Here is a 22,432-nt window from a genome sequence, read left to right as displayed (position 1 = left end):
ACTGGCCCTGGGTCACCTGGCAGGTCTCAGCCTCAGTCTCCTTCTCACACATGATGGGGAGAATACAAATGCCTGCCTCCCAGAATTGTGAGCAGGACACAAAATGTAGTCTCTCTCATCTCCTCTCCTCTCCTCTCTTCTCCTTGGCACCCCCGCCCCCCCCACCACGTCAAGGTGTTATATACCCGCAAGAAATTGCCCCTCTCCTTCCCTCATCTATTTGGCAACCACCCCCCACCCCCATCTCAGGTGTCTATGTCATCCTGCTCTTTGAACTCTCTTCCCTCTCTCATCCCAGGAAGGACTGGGCTATTAGTAATTTATAGTCTAAGAGCTGATTGATTATTCCCCGACTGGAGCTCAGCCAGGCGTTTGCATTTTCTGTCTTTTGTCCCCCATTGTGGCAGGGAAGGCTTTTCCCTGTTAAAGGAATCTGAGACATCAGCCAGTAGGTGGAGAGCTCAGGGGGGCAGGAGAGGGGGCCTGAAGTCCCCGTAGTCTGATGCTGCTGGTCTGAGGGGGGTTGGATTTTTGCAAGCGCCTTTGAAGTTGCTGTAGCTGGAGCAGCAGTCAGAGGGCTGCCCAGGAAAGGGCGCCTGCTCTCCGAGGTCCAGGTCGGGGTGGGGAGAAAGCAAACACCACCTGAGGCTGTTGATACCCCAAGCCATGGACATGGTAAAAGAGGCCTAGGAGAGATCGGCCACTATCTTTGGGACCTAAAGCTTTGCTGACTCTGGGAGGGGTCGGCCGCAGCCACTGCCTCCGGCCACCCCACCTCCTTTCTGGTTTGAGCTCAGCTCTGCCTCCTTCCTCAGGGCTCCCAACTTTAACCCAATCCCCTCCCCCCCCCCCCCCCTTTGTCCCCAGGCACCACGTGGACTTTGGGTTTTAAAGGCTGTTCATATCTTAATCCCCTTATCAGGCACCCTGCGTGTATTCCTAGACCACATTTCTTATTTCTACATCTGGCTATAACATTTCAAAAGAGAACAATGTTTTCTGTAATGTTTCTTCCTCGTTAATAAAAATGCTGCTGTCTCGAATGTGTTAAAAGGAAAAGGAAGTTGAGAAAAAAATATAAGAAACCAGAGGAATCAGCAGAATAAACTGATGCAAATTAAGTACCCAAGGGGAGCAGAAAGGATCACACTGTCAGAAAACCCAACTCTCAGAGAAAGGCCTTCTCCAGACCAACGCCCAGGGCCTAGGCAGGAGGCGCTGACAAATGGGCTCCAGCTGAAACCCAGGAGAGACGAGTCTCTGAGCTGGGGTTCTGGAGGCTGTAGGGGAGCCACTGAGGGGCAGGACCAGGCGGCCAGCAAGCAGTGGCTGGAGGCTGTGTGCTGGGTGTGGCCGTGAACGAGCTGGGAGAGCGGGGCCTCCACAGGGATGGGCTCCTGCCACCCGCACCTGTGCAGCCCCGAGCACCACGCAGCCTCCTCCAGGGAGGGGGCCCAGCACCCCAGCTCCGGGGACACTAGCAGCTGGGGCAGCCACAAGGCTGGGATGCAGCCGAGAGCCTGGGCCCTGGCGGTGGAAGGAAAGGAGGGGCCGAAATGTACCCGTCAGCTCGGTCTGGGAGGAGATGGAGGGGGGCTGCCGCTGAAGGGGAAGGCGCTGCCACTGTTCCCCGGGGCACTTCTGCACATTCCCATCCCCTCCACCCCTCCGCCCTCCATCAGGTTAATATATCACAATCCGGTATTGGTAATTACAGAACGAAAATGGGGTTTGAATATTCTAGCCACATACTGGGTTATGCAGAAAGCACCGCTTCTCCCGTGTTATGTAACTCAAATTACTGCGTATTTCACGACCCCGTTATGTTTGGGCACCATCTTGTCAGTGCTAGTGAACTCACTCCAGGTCTGCGCAGTCGCTTCGGATGTAAATTCGGTAAAGTCCGAATCTCTTACTTTTGAACCGTTCTCCCCAGAGTGGCACCCACGTTCGGGACTCGCGTAGGATGTGGCCGCACGGAGCCTGTGTCCGGGGCCAGGCTTGGCAGTGCTTCCTCCTCTCCGGGGCGGGTCACGGCCAGGGTCCCAGGCGGGGCGTCCACCACCCCTCAGCGCTCAGCCTCAAGCTCCCCAGCTCCTCCGAGCCCAGGAAATCGGGCCGGGGGAGGGGAGGGGGGTTCTCAGTCCCTCTCCCAGGCCTGGGTCACACGGCTGCCCTCTGACCCACCTGCTGGCTCAGGAAACTGTCCTCCGAACCTGGATGATGGTTCTATGATGTTCCACTCAAAGCACCGTCTCCAGTGGCATGGAGGCTGTGCGCAGGCCCCGCTCTGAGATCCATACCACCAGCTCCCTCCCTAGCCCTCCCTGCTCCCTCCCTAGCTCTCCCTGCTCCCTCCCTAGCCCTCCCTGCTCCCTCCCTAGCCCTCCCTGCTCCCCCCTAGCCCTCCCTGCTCCCTCCCTAGCCCTCCCTGCTCCCTCCCTAGCCCTCCCTGCTCCCCCCTAGCCCTTCCTGCTCCCCCTAGCTCTCCCTGCTCCCTCCCTACCCCTCCCTGCTCCCTCCTCAGCTCTCCCTGCTCCCTCCCTACCCCTCCCTGCTCCCTCCCTAGCCCTCCCTGCTCCCCCCTAGCCCTTCCTGCTCCCCCTAGCTCTCCCTGCTCCCTCCCTACCCCTCCCTGCTCCCTCCCTAGCCCTCCCTGCTCCCTCCCTAGCTCTCCCTGCTCTCCCTAGCTCTCCCTGCTCCCTCCCTAGCTCTCCCTGCTCCCTCCCTAGCTCTCCCTGCTCTCCCTAGCTCTTCCTGCTCCCTCCCTAGCTCTCCCTGCTCCCTCCCTAGTCCTCCCTAGCTGTCCCTGCTCTCTCTAGCTATCCCTGCTCCCTCCCTAGCCCTCCCTGCTCCCCCCTAGCTCTCCCTGCTCCCTCCCTAGCTCTCCCTGCTCCCTCCCTAGCTCTCCCTGCTCCCTCCCTAACCCTCCCTGCTCCCTACCTAGCCCTCCCTGCTCCCTCCCTAACTCTCCCTGCTCCCCCTTAGCCCTCCCTGCTCCCTCCCTAGCCCTCCCTGCTCCCTCCCTAGCTCTCCCTGCTCCCTCCCTAGCCCTCCCTGCTCCCTCCTCAGCCCTCCCTGCTCCCTCCCTAACTCTCCCTGCTCCCCCCTAGCCCTCCCTGCTCCCTCCCTAGCCCTCCCTGCTCTCCCTAGCTCTCCCTGCTCCCTCCCTAGCTCTTCCTGCTCCTTCCCTAGCTCTCCCTGGTCCCTCCCTAGCTCTCCCTGCTCTCCTCCCTCTCATTGTCTGAGGCTGCCACAGGCCTTCTGGGAACTGTCCCATGAATTAATTGCCTTGGCAATTCTCCCTTCCCTGGCCACCACTGTGCTGTTAAATAATATGCTTATACATTTGCATTTTGATTTGCCACATTTAAACCCATTTATTGACCACCCTCCGATATGAAAGAGGAATTTCTTACTCGTGACTCCATATCCTTTCCTCCACTTCATCTCCCAACTATCAATGGTCATGTATTTTGTTCTTTCTACTCACTGCCTCTCTGACTAAATAATGTAGTTAAATATTTCATTCTTGGCTTATTAAAGTAGACATCATTTATTGACTCCCTATAATGAAATTTGAGGCTAATAAATTTTTATCTTCTCCTTTTCTTCTCCCTCCAGATCACAAGTTTTGTTAATTACATTATTATTTTTATGTTATCTAGGTAGTGATTGCATTCTATTCTATGACTGCCGTGCATTCTCTTTTGTATTCTTTTATGAACAGTTGGTTCAGAATTGAAATCAGTGTGTCACACTCACAATATTATGATTATGGGAATGTGATTTTAGTGGAACCAAGTGGGGTGCTTGGGCCCATAGAACAGGAAACGTAATTAAGTGTCAAGGTCTAAGGGCTCCTGTCCCACTTTCTTTCGACTTGCTTCACTCCTCGTGCCATCATGGACACGTCTAAGAATAATCTCCTCCCACTCTCTCTTTTTAATCAAGTGATGTTCTCTATTCTGTTTTTGTTGTTTTTGTGTGTGTTTTTGTTTTGTTTTGTTTTGTTTTTTACTTGATCTTGTTGAGGTATCCTATCTAATAATAGACAAATATGCAAATTGACCGCACCTTCGCTACACCCAAGCCACGCCCACCAGCCAAACCACACCCACCAACCAATCAGGACGAATATGCAAATTACTCCAACAAAGATGGCGGCTAATTTGCATATCAAGACAGCATAGAAAGAAGCCAAGAGCTGCAGAAGGGAGCAAAGCTGCAGAGAAGCAAGCAAGCTGGAGGGGGGGGGGGAGAAGGGAGGAGCGGAGGCGGGGCCGGTGGAGAAGGAAGTTGAGCAGGCAGGGCCAGGGGAGAAGGGGCGGGGCTAGGGGAGAAGGGAGGAGAGGAGGCAGGGCCGGGGGAGAAGGGAGGAGCGGAGGCGGGGCCAGGGGAGAAGGGAGGAGCGGAGGCAGGGCCGGGGGAGAAGGGAAAAGCAGGTGGGCTGGCAGAGAAGGCGGGCCGGGAGAGAAGGGAGGAGCGGAGGCGGGGCCAGGGGAGAAGGGAGGAGCAGAGGCGGGGCCGGGGGAGAAGGGAGGAGCGGAGGCGGGGCCGGGGGAGAAGGGAAAAGCAGGCGGGCTGGCAGGGGAGAAAGGAAGGAGAGCGGGCTGGCGGAGAAGTTAGAAAAGCAGGGGGGCTGGCGGAGATCGCGGGGCGGGGGACAAGGGAGGAGAGCAGGCAGGGCGGGGTAGAGTGCAGCAGGAAACCCTATTGCAGGATTTTTCCTGCAACGGGAACGCTAGTTACTTAATAAGCACACAAGATCTTGCCTGGGCGGAGGGCTTTATTTTGCCTGACCCTTCAGTGGGTTTGGCTGGTTAAAGAATTCTAAGCTCAACAATGTTCCCTTCAGCTCAGGTACTCAGGTATTTTCTTCTCAGATACTGCTCCAGTGATTTGTGACATCTAGTTGCTAATGAGGTCTGGTATCAGTCTTTCTAGTTTCTTTTCAGATAACCTCATCATTTCTCCTTGTGGTTTTGGGATGTTTTCCTCAGCCGTGGCATGGTAAAATCTCATCAGGTGTCAAGCTGTGGTTGCTCCCATCCTCTGTCTTTTTTGAAATCGAAGTATGACTTGCATATGGTAAAATGCCCAAATCTTACATGTGCCTTGAACATGTGAGTCCAACCCATTTAACCACAACTCAAATCAGAACATAGTGCCACAGCCTGCTTGGCTCAGTGGGTAGAGTGTTGGCCTGCAGACTGAAGGATCCCAGGTTCAATTCCAGTCAAGAGCACATGCCCAGGTTGCAGGCTTGATCCCCAGTAGGGGTCGGGCAGGAGGCAGCTGATCAATGATTCTCTCTCATCATTAATGTTTCTCTCTCTCCCTTCCTCTCTGAAATCAATTAAAAATAAAATAAAAAGAACACAGAATATTTCTAGCATATTAGAAGGCGTCCTCAATTCTCCTTCCATTATCCCACCACCAGGCATAATCATTCTTTTGACCTCTATCCAAAATAGTATTATCTGGTTTAAAATGTCAGATAACTGGCATCAAAAGTATATAGTCCTTCATGCCTTACTCCTTGAACTCAAAATTATGTCTCCAAAATTGATCATGTTGTGTGTAACAGGACTATTGCTATGTGATATTCCATTGTATGAATTTACCACAATTTATTTACCCATTCACATGTTGATGGATATTTGGGTTATTTCCAGTTTGGGAGGCATAAAACTGCTATGAACATTCTTGATCATGTGAGTTGGCAGACATAAGCACTCATTTTTGTTGAGTATAGACCCAGGAACGGAATTGCAGATTATAGAGCAAACATATGTTCAGTAGATGCCGCCAGATTTCCTCTAGCGCTGATAACCCCTCAATAATATCAAAGAATTTCACAGACTTCGTGTCCTTATTAATTTTTAATTTTAGCCTTTCTAATGTATCTGTAGTGGTATCACATTGTGGTTTAATTTGCTTTTTTTGATAACTAATGATGTTGAAAACTTTATCATGTGTTTATTGATCATTTGTATATCTTCTGTTGTGAAGTACTTGAGTTTCATGTCTTCTGCCCATTTTTTAAAAATTGAGTTCTCAATTTTGTATTGATTTGTAGTTCATGATGTGATTCAGGATCTCAACCTCCTGTGAGGTGTGTTCCAAGAGTTTCCTTCCAGCCTGTGGCTTGTTTCTTCACTTTCTTGATGTTGCATTTTGATGGAGGAAAGTTCTTAATTTTAATGAAGTCCAATATATCAATCCTTTCTTCTTATGTTTGATACACTTTGTGCCCTATTCAAGAAATCTTTGACCCAGAATCATGAAAATATTCTTCTTTTTTTTTTGCCCAGAATTGATTGTTTTATTTCCCATATTTAGGTCCATATCCATCTCAAATTAATTTTTGTGTACATTTTGAGGTAGGGATCAAGTTTTCTTTTCTTTTTTCCATGTAGATATTCAATTGATCCTGCATCATTTATTAAAAAGAACATCCTCTTCCCCTGATGAATGGCTTTGTTAAAACTTAGATGACCATGATCTCATATATGCAAGACTGTTCCTGGACTCTGTATTCTATGCCATTGGTATATTTATCTATTCACATTTAAATACCACATTGGTTACTATCTATTTATAATAAATAATGTCTCGTGGTGCAAGTACTCTAACTTTGTTCTTTTACAAATACTAGGTCATTGATTGTCCATGCACATTTTAGAACTGGTTTGTTGATTTCTACTAAAAATAAAACTTTGCAGTTGCACTGCAGCTATAAATTGCTTTGGAGAGATTTCATATTTTAATATTGAGTCTTCTAGTCCATGAATATGATATATTCTTTCATTTCTTTAGGTCCACTTATATTACTTTTGGTAATGTTTTGTAATTTTCATCATAGAGGTTTTATCCATTGTTTACTGAATTAATTACTAAATATTTGCTGTTTTGTGGTAGTATTATAAATGGTTTTTATTTTCCACTATTTTTGCTAATGTACAAAAATTCAGTTGAGTTTTTATATGTTTATTGTATCCAGCAAATTTGCTTAATTCACTCATTATATATACTAGATTTTAAAAAAAATATATTCTTTGGGATTTCTACTCACACATTATGTCATCAGTGAATAATGACAGTTATATTTCTTCTTTTCCATTATTGATTGTTTTCAAAACTATTTAAATGAAAAGGAGCATCACTACAATGTTAAATAAAAGTGGTACTTTGTTCCCTAAATCAGAGAAAGGCACTCACTATTTTATTATTTAAAAGTATGATGATAGTATAGTTTTTTCTGAATACTCTTTATTAATTTAATAAACTTTCCTTCTATTTCTACTTTGCTGGTAATTTTTAAAATCATAAATGATATTGAATTCTATCAAATATTTTTATATTATTAACTAGAGGGCCAGTGCATGAAATTTGTGCACTGGTGGAGGGGTGTCCTCAGCCCAGCCTGTATGCTCTCCAATCTGGGATGCCTCGGGGGATGTCCAACTGCCGGTTTAGGCCCGATCCCACATCAGGCCTAAACTGGCAGTCGGACATCCCTCTCACAATCAGGGACTGCTGGCTCCTAACCACTCACCTGCCTGCCTGCCTGATTGTCCTTAACCACTTCTGCCTGCCAGCCTGATAGCCCCCTAACTGCTTCCCTGCTGGCCTTATCACCCCCAACTTCCCTCCCCTGAAGGTCCAATTGCCCCCAATTGCCCTCCCCTGCCGGCCATCTTGTGACAGTGTGGGGGCGGCCATCTTGTGACGACTTAAGGGCGGCCATCTTGTGATGAGGCAAGGGTGTGAGGGTCAATTTGCATATTACCTCCTTATTATATAGGATCATACTGGAGGCTCAGTGCACAAATTCGTGCACTAGTCGGGTCCCTCCACCTGGCCTGCGGGATCAGGCCAAAACTGGCTCTCTGACATCCCGCAGTGGTCCTGGATTGCAAGAGGGTGCATGCCAGGCCAAGGGACCCCACTGGTGCATGACCGGGGCCAGGGAGGGAAGTGGGAGTTTGGCCAGCAGGGGAGGGACCACAGAAGGGCTCCAGGGCATGTCCAGCCCATCTCACTTAGTCCTGATCAGCCGGACCCCAGCAGCAAGCTAACCTACAGTTGGAGTGTCTGTCCACCAGTGGTCAGTACACGTCATAGTGATTCGTCGATTGGTCGATTGTCTGCCCCCTGGTGGTTAGTGCACATCATAGCGAGCAGTTGAGTGGCCTTAGCATATCATTAGCATGTTATGCTTTGATTGGTTGAACAGACGACCGGACACTTAGCATATTAGGCTTTTATTATATAGGATGGAGTTTCTCTTTTTTTCTGGGGGAAAAAAAAAACACAACAAAAAAACGTAACATATATCAACTAATTTTAAATGTTAACCATCCTTTTATTCTTGGAATAATTTCCACTTAGTCAGGATATGTTATTATTTTTATATACCAGTGGATTTTGTTGGCTATTTTTTGTATGTTTGCTTCTATGTTCTTAGGAGAGAAGAGTATATAATTTTTTTTTATTTCAATGTCTTCACCAAATTTTCATACAAAGACTACTCATAAAATATGTTGGGAACTGTTTCCTCTTTCTTTATTCTCTGGAAATATTTGTGTAGAACTGGCATACTTTTTGAAATTATATAATTATTTAATGTTATTATTCTTTATTTTATTTTACTGTTTAAAGTATTACAAATAGTAGTACATATGTTTTCTTTTTTTCCCCATTGACCTTCCCCCAGCCTCTCCTACCCCCCCAGCACATGCCCCAGCACCCCCAGTGTCTTGCATCCATTGTTTATGCTTATATGCATGCATACAAGTCCTTCAGTTGATCTCTTACCTCCCCGCCACAACCCTCCCACTGTAGTTTGATAGTCTGTTCGATGCTCCTCTGCCTCTGTATCTATTTTTGTTCATCAGTTTAAAATGTTCTTTATTATCCATAAATGAGTGAGATCATGTGGTATTTTTCTTTCACTGACTGGCTTATTTCTAAGTTTATTTAGCATAATGCTCTCCAGTTCCATCCATGCTGTTGCAAATGGTAAGAATTCCTTATTTTTTACAGCAGTGTAGTATTCCATTGTGTAGATGTACCACAGTTTTCTAATTCATTCATCTGCTGATGGGCACTTAGGCTGTTTCCAAATCTTAGCTATTGTAAATTGTGTTGCTATGAACATAGGGGTGCATATATACTTTCTGATTGGTGTTTCTGTTTTCTTGGGATATATTCCTAGAAGTGGTATTACTGGTCAAATGGCAGTTCCATTTTTAGTTTTTTGAGAAAACACCATACTGTTTTCCACAGTGGCTGCACCAGTCTGCATTCCCACCAGCAGTACAGGAGGGTTCCTTTTTCTCCACATCCTCTCCAGCACTTGTCGTTTGTTGATTTGTTGTTGATAGCCATTCTGACAGGTGTGAGATGGTACTGCATTGTTGTTTTCATTTGCATCTCTCAGGCGATTAGTGACTTTGAGCATGTTTCCATATGTCTCTTGGCTATCTGAATGTCCTCTTTCAAAAAGTGTCTATTTACGTCCTTTGCCCATTTTTTGATTGGATTGTTTATCTTCCTATTGTTAAGTTGTATGAGTTCCCTGTAAATGTTGGAGATTAAACCCTTATCGGAGAGAACATTGCAAAATACAGTATATTATCCCATGCAGTGGCCTTTCTTGTTGTTTTGTTGACGGTTTCTTTTGCTGTGCAGAAGCTTTTTATTTTGATGTAGTCCCATTTGTTTATTTTCTCTTTAGTTTCCATTGCCCTAGGAGCTGAATCGGTAAAGATATTGCTACGACAAATGTCTGCTATTTTGCTGCCTATGGCTTCTTCTAAGATTTTTACGGTTTCCCATCTTACATTTAAGTCATTTATCCATTTTGAGTTTATTTTTGTGTATGGTGTAAGTTGGTGGTCTAGTTTCATTTTTTTTGCAAGTATCTGTCCAATTTTCCCAACACTATTTATTGAAGAGATTGTATTGTCTCCATTGTATGCTCTTGCTTCCTTTGTCAAATATTAATTGAGCATACTGGCTTTTGTTGATTTCTGGGTTCTCTGTCCTGTTCCACTCGTCTATATGTTTATTCTTGTGCCAGTACCAGGCATTTTTGAGAACAGTGACTTTGTAGTATAGCTTGATATCTGGTATTGTGATCCCTCCAACATTGTTCTTCTTTCTCAAGATTGCTGCAGCTATTCGGGGTTTTTTTTTATTCCAGATGAAATTTTGGAGAATTTGTTCTAGGTCTTTGAAGAATGCCATTGGTATTTTAACAGGAATTGCATTGAATTTATAGATTGCTTTGGGTAGTATGGAAATTTTAATGATGTTAAAGCTACCAATCCATGAACATGGTATATTATTCCATTTGTTCATGTCTTCCTCTATCTCTTTTTTTTAGTGTTCTGAAATTTTCTGAGTATAAGTCCTTGGTTAAGTTTATTCCTAGGTATCTTAATTATTTTTGTTGCAATGGTAAATGAGATTGCTTTTTTAATTTCTCTTTCTGTGAGCTCATTATTGGTGTATAGAAAAGCCATAGAATTCTGGGTGTTAATTTTGTATCCTGCTACATTGCTGAATTCATTTATTAAGTCTAGTAGTTTTTTGATGGAGTCTTTGGGGTTTTGTATGTATAGTATCATGTCATCTGTGAATAATGACAGTTTTACTTCTTCTTTTCCAATTTGGAAGGCTTTTTATTTCTTCTTCTTGTCTGATCACAATGGCTAGTACTTCCTGTACTATGTCGAACAGGAGTGGTGAGAGTGGGCATCCCTGTCTTGTTCCTGTTCTTAGGGAAAATGGTTTTAGTTTTTGCCCATTATGATGTTGGCTGTGGGATTGTCATATATGGGTTTTATTATGTTGAGGTATAATCCTTCTATTCCCACCTTGCTGAGAGTTTTTATCAAGAAAGCGTGTTGGATTTTGTCAAATGTTTTTTCTTCATCAATGGATATGATTATATGGTTTTTATCTCTCAGTTTGTTTATGTGGTATATCACATTTATTGATTTGCAGATATTGTACCATCCTTGCATCCCTGGAATAAATCCCACTTGGTCATGGTGTATGATCTTTCTGATGCAATGCTGGATTCGATTTGCTAGAATTTTGTTGAGGATTTTGGCATCTATGTTCTTGACGAATATTGGCCTGTAATTCTCTTTTTTTGTATTGACTTTATCTGGCTTTGGGATTAGGGTAATGCTGGCTTCCTAAAAAGAGCTTGGAAGTGCTCCTTCTCTTGAATTTTTTGGAATAGTCTGAGGAAGATAGGTTTTATTTCTTCTTTGAATATTTGATAAAACTCCCCTGTGAAGCCGTCTGGTCCAGGGCTTTTGTTTGAGGAAGTTTTTTGATTACTGCTTCAATTTCCTCCATAGTTATCGGCCTATTCAGATTTTTTTATTCCTCCTAGTTGAGTTTTGGAAGGTTGTATTTTTCTAGGAATATGTCTATTTCTTCTAGGTTGACCAGTTTGTTGGAATAGAGTTGCTCATAGTATTTTTGTTTTGTTTTGTTTTTATGATTCTTTGTATTTCTGTGGGGTCTGTTGTTATTTCACCTCTTTCATTTCTGATTTTGTCTATTTGGGTCCTCTCTCTTTGCTTCTTGGTGAGCCTGGCTAGAAATTCATCAATCTTGTTTATCCTTTCAAAGAACTAGCTCTTGGTTTCATTGATCTTTTGTTTTTTGTTTTTTTGTTTTTTGGGTTTTTTTTGGTCTCTATGTCATTTATTTCCACTCTGATCTTTATTATTTCCTTCCTTCTGCTCACATTGGGCTTTTCTTGTTGCTCTCTTTCTAATTCTTCAAGTTGCAGAGTTAGATGGTTTATTACCACTTTTTCTTGTTTTTTTGAGGTAGGCCTGTAATGCTATGAACTTCCCATCTCAGGATTGCTTTCATTGTGTCCCAAAGATTTTGGATTGTTGTGTTTTCATTGTCATTTGTTTCCAGGATGTTTTTTATTTCTTCTTTGATCTCTTTGGTAACCCACTCATGTTTAATAGTATGCTATTCAGCCACCAAGTGTTTGAATTTTTGTGATTGTTTTTACTGTAATTGATTTCTAATTTTATGGCATTGTGATCTGAGAAGATGCTTGATATGATTTCAATCCTTTCGAATTTGGAGAGACTTTGCCTGTGTCCCAAAATGTGGTCTATATTTGAAAATGTCCCATGTGCACCTGAGAAGAATGTATATTCTGTAGTTTTGGGATGGAATGTTCTAAAGATGTCAATTAAGTCCATCTGATCTAGTGAGTCATTTAGGATTTATGTTTCTTTGCTAATTTTTTGTCTAGATGATTTATTCAGTGATGTTAATGGGGTATTAAATTCTGCTACTATAATTTTGTTGCTGTCAATCTCTCCCCTGATATCTTCCAGAAGTTTTATTTTATTTTATTTTATTTTTTATGTTTTTGGGTGCTCCTGCATTGGGTGCATAAATCTTTACCAGAGTTATATCCTCTTGTTGTATTGATATCTTTAGAATTATGAAGTGGCCTTTCTTGTCTCTTATTATGGTATTCACTTTGAGGTCTATTTTGTCAGATATAAGTATTGCTACCTCAGCTTTTTTTTCATTTCCATTTGCCTGGTAGATATTTTTCCATTCCTTCACTTTCAATCTGTGTGAGTCCCTTGTTCTGAGGTGGGTCTCTTGTAAACAGCAGATATATAGGTCATGTTTTCTTATCCATTCAATCAATCGATTTCTTTTGATTGGAGCATTTAATCCATTTATGTTTAATGTTATTATTGATAGGTCCTTGTTTGTAGCTATTTCTGTACTTTATGACTATGTTCCTTCCTCCCTCTCTATTTCTTCTTTTTACAGCATTCCCTTTAGCATTTCTTGCATTGCTGACTTGGTAGTGATAAACTCCCTTAGCCTTTTATTTTTTTTTGTCTTTGAAGCTCCTGATTTCCCCTTCAATTTTGACTGATAGTCTTGGTGGATAGAGTTTTCTTGGACTCAGTCCTTTGCTTTGCATCACTTTGTATACTTCCTTCCATTCCCTTCTAGTTTGATGTGTTTCTGTTGAGAAATCATTTGATAATCTAATGTAGGTAACCTTTGTAGGTAACACTCTGTCTCTCTCTTGCAGCCTTTAAGATTCTCTCTTTGTTGTTAACATTTGCCATTGTAATTATGACATGTCTTGGTGTGGGTCTTTTGGGATTACTCTTGCTTGGGACTCTCTGTACTGTGTAACTTTTTTCTTCCCCATATCAGGGAAGTTTTCTGTCATTTTTTCAAATAGATTTTCTAATCCTTGCTGCTCTTCTTGTCCTTCTGGCAGCCCTATTATACGTATGTTACTTTGTTTTGTGTTGTCCCAATGCTCCCTTAGGCTCTCCTGCTTTTTAATTTTTTTTCTCCAGTTGCTGTTCAGATTGGGCTTGTTTCTGTGCCTTATTTCTAACTCACTAATTCCGTCCTCTGCTTCTTCTAGTCTACTGTTGAAACCTTCCATGGTGTAGCTATATAACTTACGATTTCTTCCTGATTTTTGCATAGGTTGTTGATTTTCTCATCCATCTGGTGTATGAACAGTACAACCATTACTGTGAATTCTTTTTCTGTCATGTTTCATGCCTCCGTTTCATTTATTTCCTTTCTTGGCAATTTCTCTTTTTCTTTCCTCTGGGGATTGTTTCATTGTCTCCCCATTCTAACTATCACCAGAAGGTTCAAATGCCAAGTTGTGGGGGCCTGGGCTGTGTGCAATGGGAGCTTCATGCCACCCAAGTGTCACTGAAGAGCTCCGACACCAAGAAGTGTGGCCGCCATGGGTTGGTGGGACCCATGCTTGCCCAGGATCAGAGTCACCGGTGCTCAGTATAGCCTTGTGTGCGCACCTAGATCAGGGACCCTGCCTGCGCTGCACTGAGAAAGAGACCCCACTGGCATGTGCTGAAAATCAGAGTCCCCTAGTGCATGCCAGGAGTCAGAGTCCCCCCGTGCCCACGCCAAGAATCGAGTATCGGAGTGTTTGTTGCATGGTGTGGCCTCACACTGAGAATCAGGGTCCCTGTGTGCACATGCACCAAGAAATGGAGTCACTGGCTCTAAGTGTGTGTGACTGGGAATCAGGGATCCCAGGCACGCGTGATGAGAAACAGAGTCAAGTCACTGATGCTCAGTGCTGCCTCTCGCACAGAGAATCATGGTCCCTAGTCTGCTTGGGGGACTGGGTTGCACAACCACCCTGTGTTGGCAGGAGGTCCACTCCTGCGCTGCAGAAAACAGACTTCCATATGCGCTTGCCCAGAATCAAAGTCAGGTGGCACTGCCACCCTGTGTGGGCTTGGGGTCTGGTCACGCAAGTGCGCTTTGCGGGAAACATATTCCCAGTGTCCACGCCCCCAAGCTCAAATTCAGGCAGTGGAGCTTCCTTGTGTGAGCAGGGGGCCTGCTTGAGGGGGGGTTGGGAGGAGTGTGTGTCCAGAAGTTCCTATGGCGCCGCAGCAAGACTGCGGGGAGGGGGATGGACTCTGTGACTCACAGAAATCTGCTGCTGGGATGTCTAGATTCTTGGTGTCTGTGGGTTTACAGCTGTGGTCATAGGTCTTTGTCCCTAGTGGCTGTAGGGTCCCGGTTTGCATCTGAGACCAGATTGGGTGGTGGTGAGGCTGGGATCCTAGTCTCAAGCAGTTCTGTTCTTCAAGATGGCGTGGTCTTTGTGCCCGAGCTGGCCACCCCCAGAGTGTCCACAGTGGCTGCGAGGTTTCACCATCTAATACAATCCAGTTTGGCAGTCCCTTGGAAGACCTGCAGGATCTAACTGTCCCTAGCTCTCTCTCTCACACACACACACACACACACACACACACACACCACATGTCCACACACTCCTCTATCGCTCCCTCACTCTCTCACACACTCTCCCTTCCTACCTTCTTGCTGATCGCCATCTTTTTCTCTGGCATACTTCTTTTTTAACTGTTAATAGAATTCACTAGTGATGTAATCTGAATCGGAAAGTTTCTTTGTGTAAATGTTTATAATTACTGATTTAATTATTTCTCCTCATGCAGGGTTTGATAAGTTGTGTTTTTCAAGGAATTTATACACTTCATGTAAATCATACAGGTTTTTGTCATAAAAATATTCCTAATATCTCCACCTTGTTTCTTTAATGTTTCTAGCAATGTAGTGATATTTATTTGCATTTATAATAATAGTAATTTGTGTTTTCTCTTATTTGTCTTATTATTTAGTATGGGTTTTATCAATTCTATTAATTTTTCAAATAACCAACCACTTGACTTGGTTGATTTTCTCTTTTTATGCCTGTATTCTTTTGTTGACTCTCTTCATAAATGAATTATTTCCTTTCTTTTGTTTTTCTTGGGTTTAATTTTATGTTCTTTTTCTGCTTATTGAATTGAAAAGTTATGTAATTAGTTTTTAAATATACTAATTCTCTAATAAATACATTTAAAGCTATGAATGTTACCTAAAGTACTGCTTTAGCTGCATTCTATAAATTTAATTTGTCATATTTATTATCATTCAGCTTAAATTTTTGTATAATTTCCATTGTGATATTTCTTTGAGTCCAAAGAGGCTTATTTAGGAATATTTTGTTTTCCCCTAAATTTCTAAAGCATTTAGATCTTTTATAATTAACCTTTTGTTGTTGATTTCTAATTGAATACCCAGTGATCAGAGAAATACACTGTATTATCTCAATCTTTTGAAATTTATTGAGATTTGCATTTGGCCCAGGATATTGCCTATTTTACTAAATATCCATGTCCATGTGAAATAAAATGTATATTCCTCAATTGCTGGGCATAGTGCCTTATATTATAAAGTTGGTCATGTTGACTAATCATGTATATCAAATCTCTTACATCCTAACTGATTTTCTGTTTACATTTTCCATGAGTTACTTAGAAAGGTATGTTAAAATCCCCAAGCATTGTTGTATATTTATCTCCCTTTCCTTTTAGTTCTGTCAACTTTGGCTTTATATATTTTTAAAGTGTGTTATTGAGTGCACACAAATTAAGCAATATTTTACTATTCTACTGAGTTGGCCTTTATATCATTACAAAACGTACCTCTTTATATTTTATAATATCTCTTGCCTTAAAGTCTATTTTACTAAATATTAGTATATTCATACCAGCTTTCTTTGTGTTAGTTATTACACAGAATTTTCTTTTTTATCATTTTATTTTCAACTAGAGGCCCAGTGCACAACATTTGTGCACTGGAGGGGGATCCCTCAGCCCAGCCTGCACCCTCTCGCAGTCCAGGACCCCTCAGGGAATGACCAACTTCTGGCAACTTAGGCCTGCACCCCGGGATGTTCTTAGCACTGCTGCAGAGGCTGGAGAGGCTCCTGCCACTGCCACTGCACTTGCCAGCTATGAGCCCGGCTTCTGGTCAAGCCAGCACTCCACCTGTGGGACCACACTGACCTGTGTTGAGTGTCTGCCCCCTGGTGGTCAGTGCTCATTATAGCGACCAGTCGTTCCACTGTTCGGTCGATTTGCATATTAGGATTTTTTATTATATAAGATTTTCAGTAGCTTTTAATGAAGATTATCATTTATAAAAGGCATATAGTTGAGGTTTATTTGTTTATTGTGACAAACTTTTTCTTTTCATTATAGTTTTTAATGCATTGCATTATAATATAATCTCTAATGACTTATATTTAATATTACTAGTCTAGTCAACTTTAAGCCTTTTATTTTGTATGTTTGTGTTCTATCTGTTCCATATAGTCTTTGTTTTTATTCTTACTTTCTTGCTCCCTTTTAAATCAATCAGGTTATTTGTATTTTTTCTCCTTTTTATGCTTACTTAATTGTAGCTCCTTCTATTGTTCTTTTATGTGTGGATTTTTAAATATTATGTTCTTTTAGATACTGAAGATTTTAATATTTATACTTAATTTGTTACAGTGTATTTAAATTAATAATTATATAATTTTTCCAAGAATGCAATAAACTTAAAACAATTTAGCTCCATAAATTTCTCTTTACTTTCTTTGTGTTATTGTCCCATATTTTACTTTTATATATGTTTTAAGTCTTATAAGACATTTTTATTACTGCTGTTCTAAAAAGTCAATATTAATTTACATTTGCCTACTTATTTATTCTCTTTAGTGCTCTTTATTGCTTCCTGATGTTTTGGGCTTTTTAACATCCAGACATGTTTTTAACCTTTTATTTTTCCTCAGTATTTAATAGAGTATAGGTCTGCTAAAAATGAATTCTTTCAGCATTTTATAATAAAACATCCATATTTTGCAATACTTTTAAAGGATATTTTTAATGGAGTATGTGATCCTAAATTAGCCGTTCTACTTATTTGTTTTAGCACCTTAAATATGCCATTTCAATATCTTCTGGCTTTTACATGTCATATTAAAAATCAGCAATCTTCTTGTTGTTTTGTCTTGCTCTTATTGGTCATTTTTCTTTAAATATTTAAAATATTCTTATTTTATTTTTCAGCATTTTTACTATTATATGCCTGAACATGAGTTTTTAAGTTTTTTTGTTTTGTTTTGTTTTGTTTTTAATTCTGCCTGAGCTATATAAATCTGTAAGTTGAGATTTTTCATTAGCTTTGGAAAATTCTCAGTTGTTATTTTTTCAAATATTGCATCTGTTCCATTATGCATCCTCACTTGTGGCACACCAAGTTCACATATATTAAACCTGACGTTATGTTCTACATGTCTCTTATGCTCTATTTATCCTAACCTTTTGCCAGAAAAAGACTTCCAGGCTTTTGCACTAGGAAAAGAAATTCATGCAGATAAAGGTGGTTTTGCTGAGTTGGGAAGACATAATTAGGATCTCTGAGAGGCTAAGGTGGCTGGAATTTGCAGAACATAGTACTGGAGAGAAGAGAGCCATGCAGAAGGAGCTCTTCAGAAATATGCATGGGGGTATTATTGATTTCTTAATTAAATATTAATTATACATGTCCAAAGTGAAATTCCATGAGGCTGAAAAATGGTTGTCAAAGCTAAAGGGATAAAAATAAAAATAAGCTAAAAATCTTCCAGAATTAACAAAGGACTTGGAGACATTCGAATTGTGACCAATGATAATGGAGAGACCTTGCTGTACACTGAGGATATTAAGTAGAGATCCCTAAAATGTTATGTCTTACTAGAAGGTAAATTAAAGACTTGCATGTGAAAAAGTCGTTTTGAAAACCTCAAACAGATCAAGCTGATCCAGATGTCATTACCTGCCTCCTCCAAAAGAATAGACACTCTTTAGGATGCTAACAAGTTTCAGACATTCAACACATTAAAATCACAATGCCTAGCAGCCAATCATAATTTAGCAGACATACCAAGAAGTAGGATAATGCAACCCACAGTCAGGAGAAAAATCAGTTAACAAAGCAGACTGAGAAACAAGAAAAATGATAAAACTAGCAGACCATTTAAAACACTTTCATAAAAAAGCTCAAGAATTAATGGAAACCACAATCATAGTAAGAAAATTAATTGAAACTATGAAATAAAACCAAATAGAACATTGAAAATTCACTGGAAAAAATACATATGTTCAATTGTTTTGCAACAAGGTAATTCAATGGGGGAATTATACTTATTTTTAAAAATGGTATTGAAACAACTGGATATATGTTTGGGTAGAAATGAAGCTCAGCCCTTACCTCACAACATAAACTAATATTTACTCAAAGTAGATCATGAACCTAAAAAAGCTAAAATGGTAAGACCTGTAGAAAAAAACAGAGGAGAAAATTTTTGTGACCTAAGTTTTTAAATGGAACACAAACAAATGATAAAAAAGAAAATATATATAAATATTACTCTATGTAAAGTAAAATCTTCTGCTCTCCAAAAGCTTCCATTAAGAAAATTAAAAGATAAGCCCCACACTGGGAGAAGATATTTGCAGTCTATATATATATATATAACGTTAATATGCAAAGTGTCCCCTTTGGAGTTCGACTGGGAAACCAGGAGTTTGATGGCTTGCTGTGATATACGCTGACCACCAGAAGGTGGTGCGTTCGGCCCCAGCAGGCAGCCGGGAGGCCCTGATCAACTCTGATCAGCCCTAATTGTCAGCCACAGGCCTAGGGACCCTACCCTTGCATGAATTTCGTGCACCGGGGCTCTAGTATATAATATCTGACAAAGGACTTGTATCTAGGGTGTGTAAAGAAGTCTTAAAACCCAATAATAAATACGCAAACAGTTCAATTTTAAAACATGGGCAAAGACCTTCACAAAGGAAGATATACAATGGCCAAAAACACTTAAAAGATACTCAATATCATTATTCATCAGGTAAATGCAAATTAAAAACCTAATGGGATAGTATTCCACACCCATTAAAGTGATTAAAATTTAAAGGTCTGCCAATACAAAGAGTTGACAAGAATGTCAAAAAACTGGAATTCTCACACATTGCTAGTGGGAGTATAAAATGGCATAACCATTTTGAAAAACAACCTGACAGTTTCTGGTTTAGTTAAAGCTACACCTGCCCTATGACCAAGATATTCCACTACTAAATATTTATATTAAAAAAAATGAAAACCTTATGTCCACAAAAGCTTGTACATTAATGTTTATAGCTGCTTAATCACAATTGCAAAAAATAAAAGCAACCTAAAGCCTATAGATAAGCCAATAGATACATGCTTGTATTGTACTTATAGAAAATCATTACTCAGCAATAAAAAGTAACATACTTCTGATATACACACCCAATGTATACAATCTCAAAACAAAACACTATGCTGAGCAAAAAGAATCCAGACACAAAAGGATATAAAAGAACAGGCAGTTGAGCCTCATCCCATGCACACAGAGGTTGCCAGTTCAATTCCCAGTCAGGGCACATGCCAGGGTTGTAGGCTCAATCTCCAGTAGGAGGCGTGCAGGAAGCAGTCAATTGATGTTTCTCTCTCTCTCTCTCTCTCTCTCTCTCTCTCTCTCTCTCTCTCTCTCTTTCTGTCTCATTTTCTCTCTCAAATCAATAAAAAAACACATTTTTAAAAAAAGGCAAAACGTACCTATAGATGGAAATCAGATTAGTGGTTTCCCGAGTCCAAAAAAGAACAGTAGGGTTCATTGTCAGCAAAAGGTCACAAAGGATATATTGGGAGGTTGGTAAAAATACCTTATTGTATGTACATTATATCTTAATAAAATTGGTTTACAAGTTAAAGAAAGTATTATTGGAGGAGTACTTTTATCCTGCAGAAGCTTAGTTTTAGGATTTGTTAGGCAGGTTAACCTCAGGCTTGCACTACTCTTAAGGTGTAACTATGACTCCTAAAATTTGATATTTACTACTAGGACATTGCCCTTCTTAGATTTTTATTGAAATTCTATGGATTCACCAAGGTATTGCCATCCTGTCTGTGTCAGTATCCCAACCTTTACATCCCAACCTGCTGCCTTTCTTCTAGTGACTCCCTGTGCAGGAATAGTTAAGAAATTGTCCGAGGAACAAGGGATCTTTTATGTAGATTTCTGGACTCCTGTGCAGGTCTCTCCTTACATGAGACCCAATCCCTTAATTGCCATTCTCTTGGCAAATCTAAACTCTGTTCCTTCTGCCCTAATAGACTATCACTCTCTGCGCGGCTCTCTGTACCTCAGTTTGGGAAATGCCTTCATGGAGAAAGAGAGTGTAAATGTTGGGCTCACCTCAAGTGCATTCCTTCTCCCCTGAGATTTATGTCTGCCCTTCTTGTTCTCCGATGCCTGCAAACAAAAGGTTTTTACATGCATTTGTCCAGGTTTTATAGCTCTTTTTTAAAATATATTTTTATTGATTGCAGAGGGAGAAAGAGATAGAGACATCAATGATGAGAGAGGGTCGTTGACCAGCTGCGTCCTGCACATCCCCCACTGGGGACCGATCCCACAACCCCGGCATGTGCTCCAACAGGGTATCAAACCCTGACCTCCTGGCTCACCCACTGAGCCACGCTGGCCAGACAGGTTTTACAGTTCTTTATGGCAGGAGTGTAAGCCCAATACCAGCTACTTCATCATGATCGAACTACAAGTTATAAGTGGATCTTTAAAATCTATTTTTCTCACATTTAGGGAATATACAGAATTAGCCACAGACAAAACAGATAATTAAGGAAACATAAAATAAGAATAAGGTATATCAGCAATGAGAAGACAAAAAACTTGGAAATATTATCATTATTGCTAGTTTGTCGCTCCTATGGCTCTGGAAACTATGCTTCCATTATTCTTTGATTATATTTTTCCTTTTGTTTTTTTCTGCTCTTTCCAGAAATTCTTTTATTTAGATGGCAGACCTCAATTCACTAAGCCTCAACTTTTCTATAATATTTTTTATAAAATTTCCCATCCTTTACTCTTTGTTCTTCTATATTATAGTTGATTTTCCCTGATTTTTACCTTTCAAGAATCCAACTTGGTCTTCAACCATGTCCATTTTATTATTAACTGGATTGTTAATTTTTAAGTTAGTAAAAATATAGATTTCCTAGTTCCCTCTTTATTTTTTGACTGCATCTTTTTGGAGTTGCAATGCACTTTCAAATGTATATAAAATTCTATTCTGCTCCCTTTATCATCTCCGTTTCATCACTGGTCAGCTCGGCTTGTTCCCCTTGCACCTCCATTTTCTATTACAGGTTTACTCACGTACCTAATGGCTGTTTATTGATATGTATGAACGCAGCATCTGTCCATTAGTTTAGAGAGCTGGTGTGAGTTTCAGGGGCCTGTCCTCACATCTGCAGTTGGGCGCCGGGAAGACTGATGCAGAAGTTGACAAGCAGAATGCTTTGTGGGTCTGCAGGTCACGAGTAGACAAGGAGGAAGCTTGGAAATGAAGCAACTGAAAAATAAGGAGGCGCCACGCTGGAGATGAAGTAATTGGGAAGTGTTTTTCTTTTAAGTGGAACTGCCTTTTCTTTCTCCCTACTCACTCAGGACCTCCTCTGATTTATATTCAAGTTCAAATACTCTCACCAGGAGGTTTCTAGTCCCTATGGTGTGGTAGTTATCTGTTGGCAATGTTTAATGGAAAAGTCAGCCCCCAGCCTGTGGGAGTCGCAGTGAATTTATAAGGTAAGAAGTGTTTGAGCCCTAGGGTAAAGAGACCAGGCATTGAAACACACAGTCAATAACTCCTTGCCCTACAAACAACTAATTAGTTCAGCACTTTACCTATCTCTTAAAAAGAAAGGCAACTTTAGAAGGAGACAAAGATGGGAAGGGTGGGGAGGCAAAAGCCCAGAGTTTGAGCTCGCACTTGTTTGTATCAGCTCTTCACAGGCACAGCTTTTGTGCTCTCTTGATTTTACTCCTGAGAACAAGGGACCAAAGCTGTGAGTAGCCATACACATTGGACAAGAGTTCTCTAAGGCAATGGTGGAAAGAAACAAAAGCCTTCTCAAT

This window comes from Cnephaeus nilssonii, assembly GCF_951640355.1.
Source record: "Cnephaeus nilssonii genome assembly, chromosome: 13".
NCBI classification, from domain to species: domain Eukaryota; kingdom Metazoa; phylum Chordata; class Mammalia; order Chiroptera; family Vespertilionidae; genus Cnephaeus; species Cnephaeus nilssonii.
The sequence above is the reverse complement of the archived record's forward strand: the minus strand, read 5'-3'. Positions refer to the sequence as shown.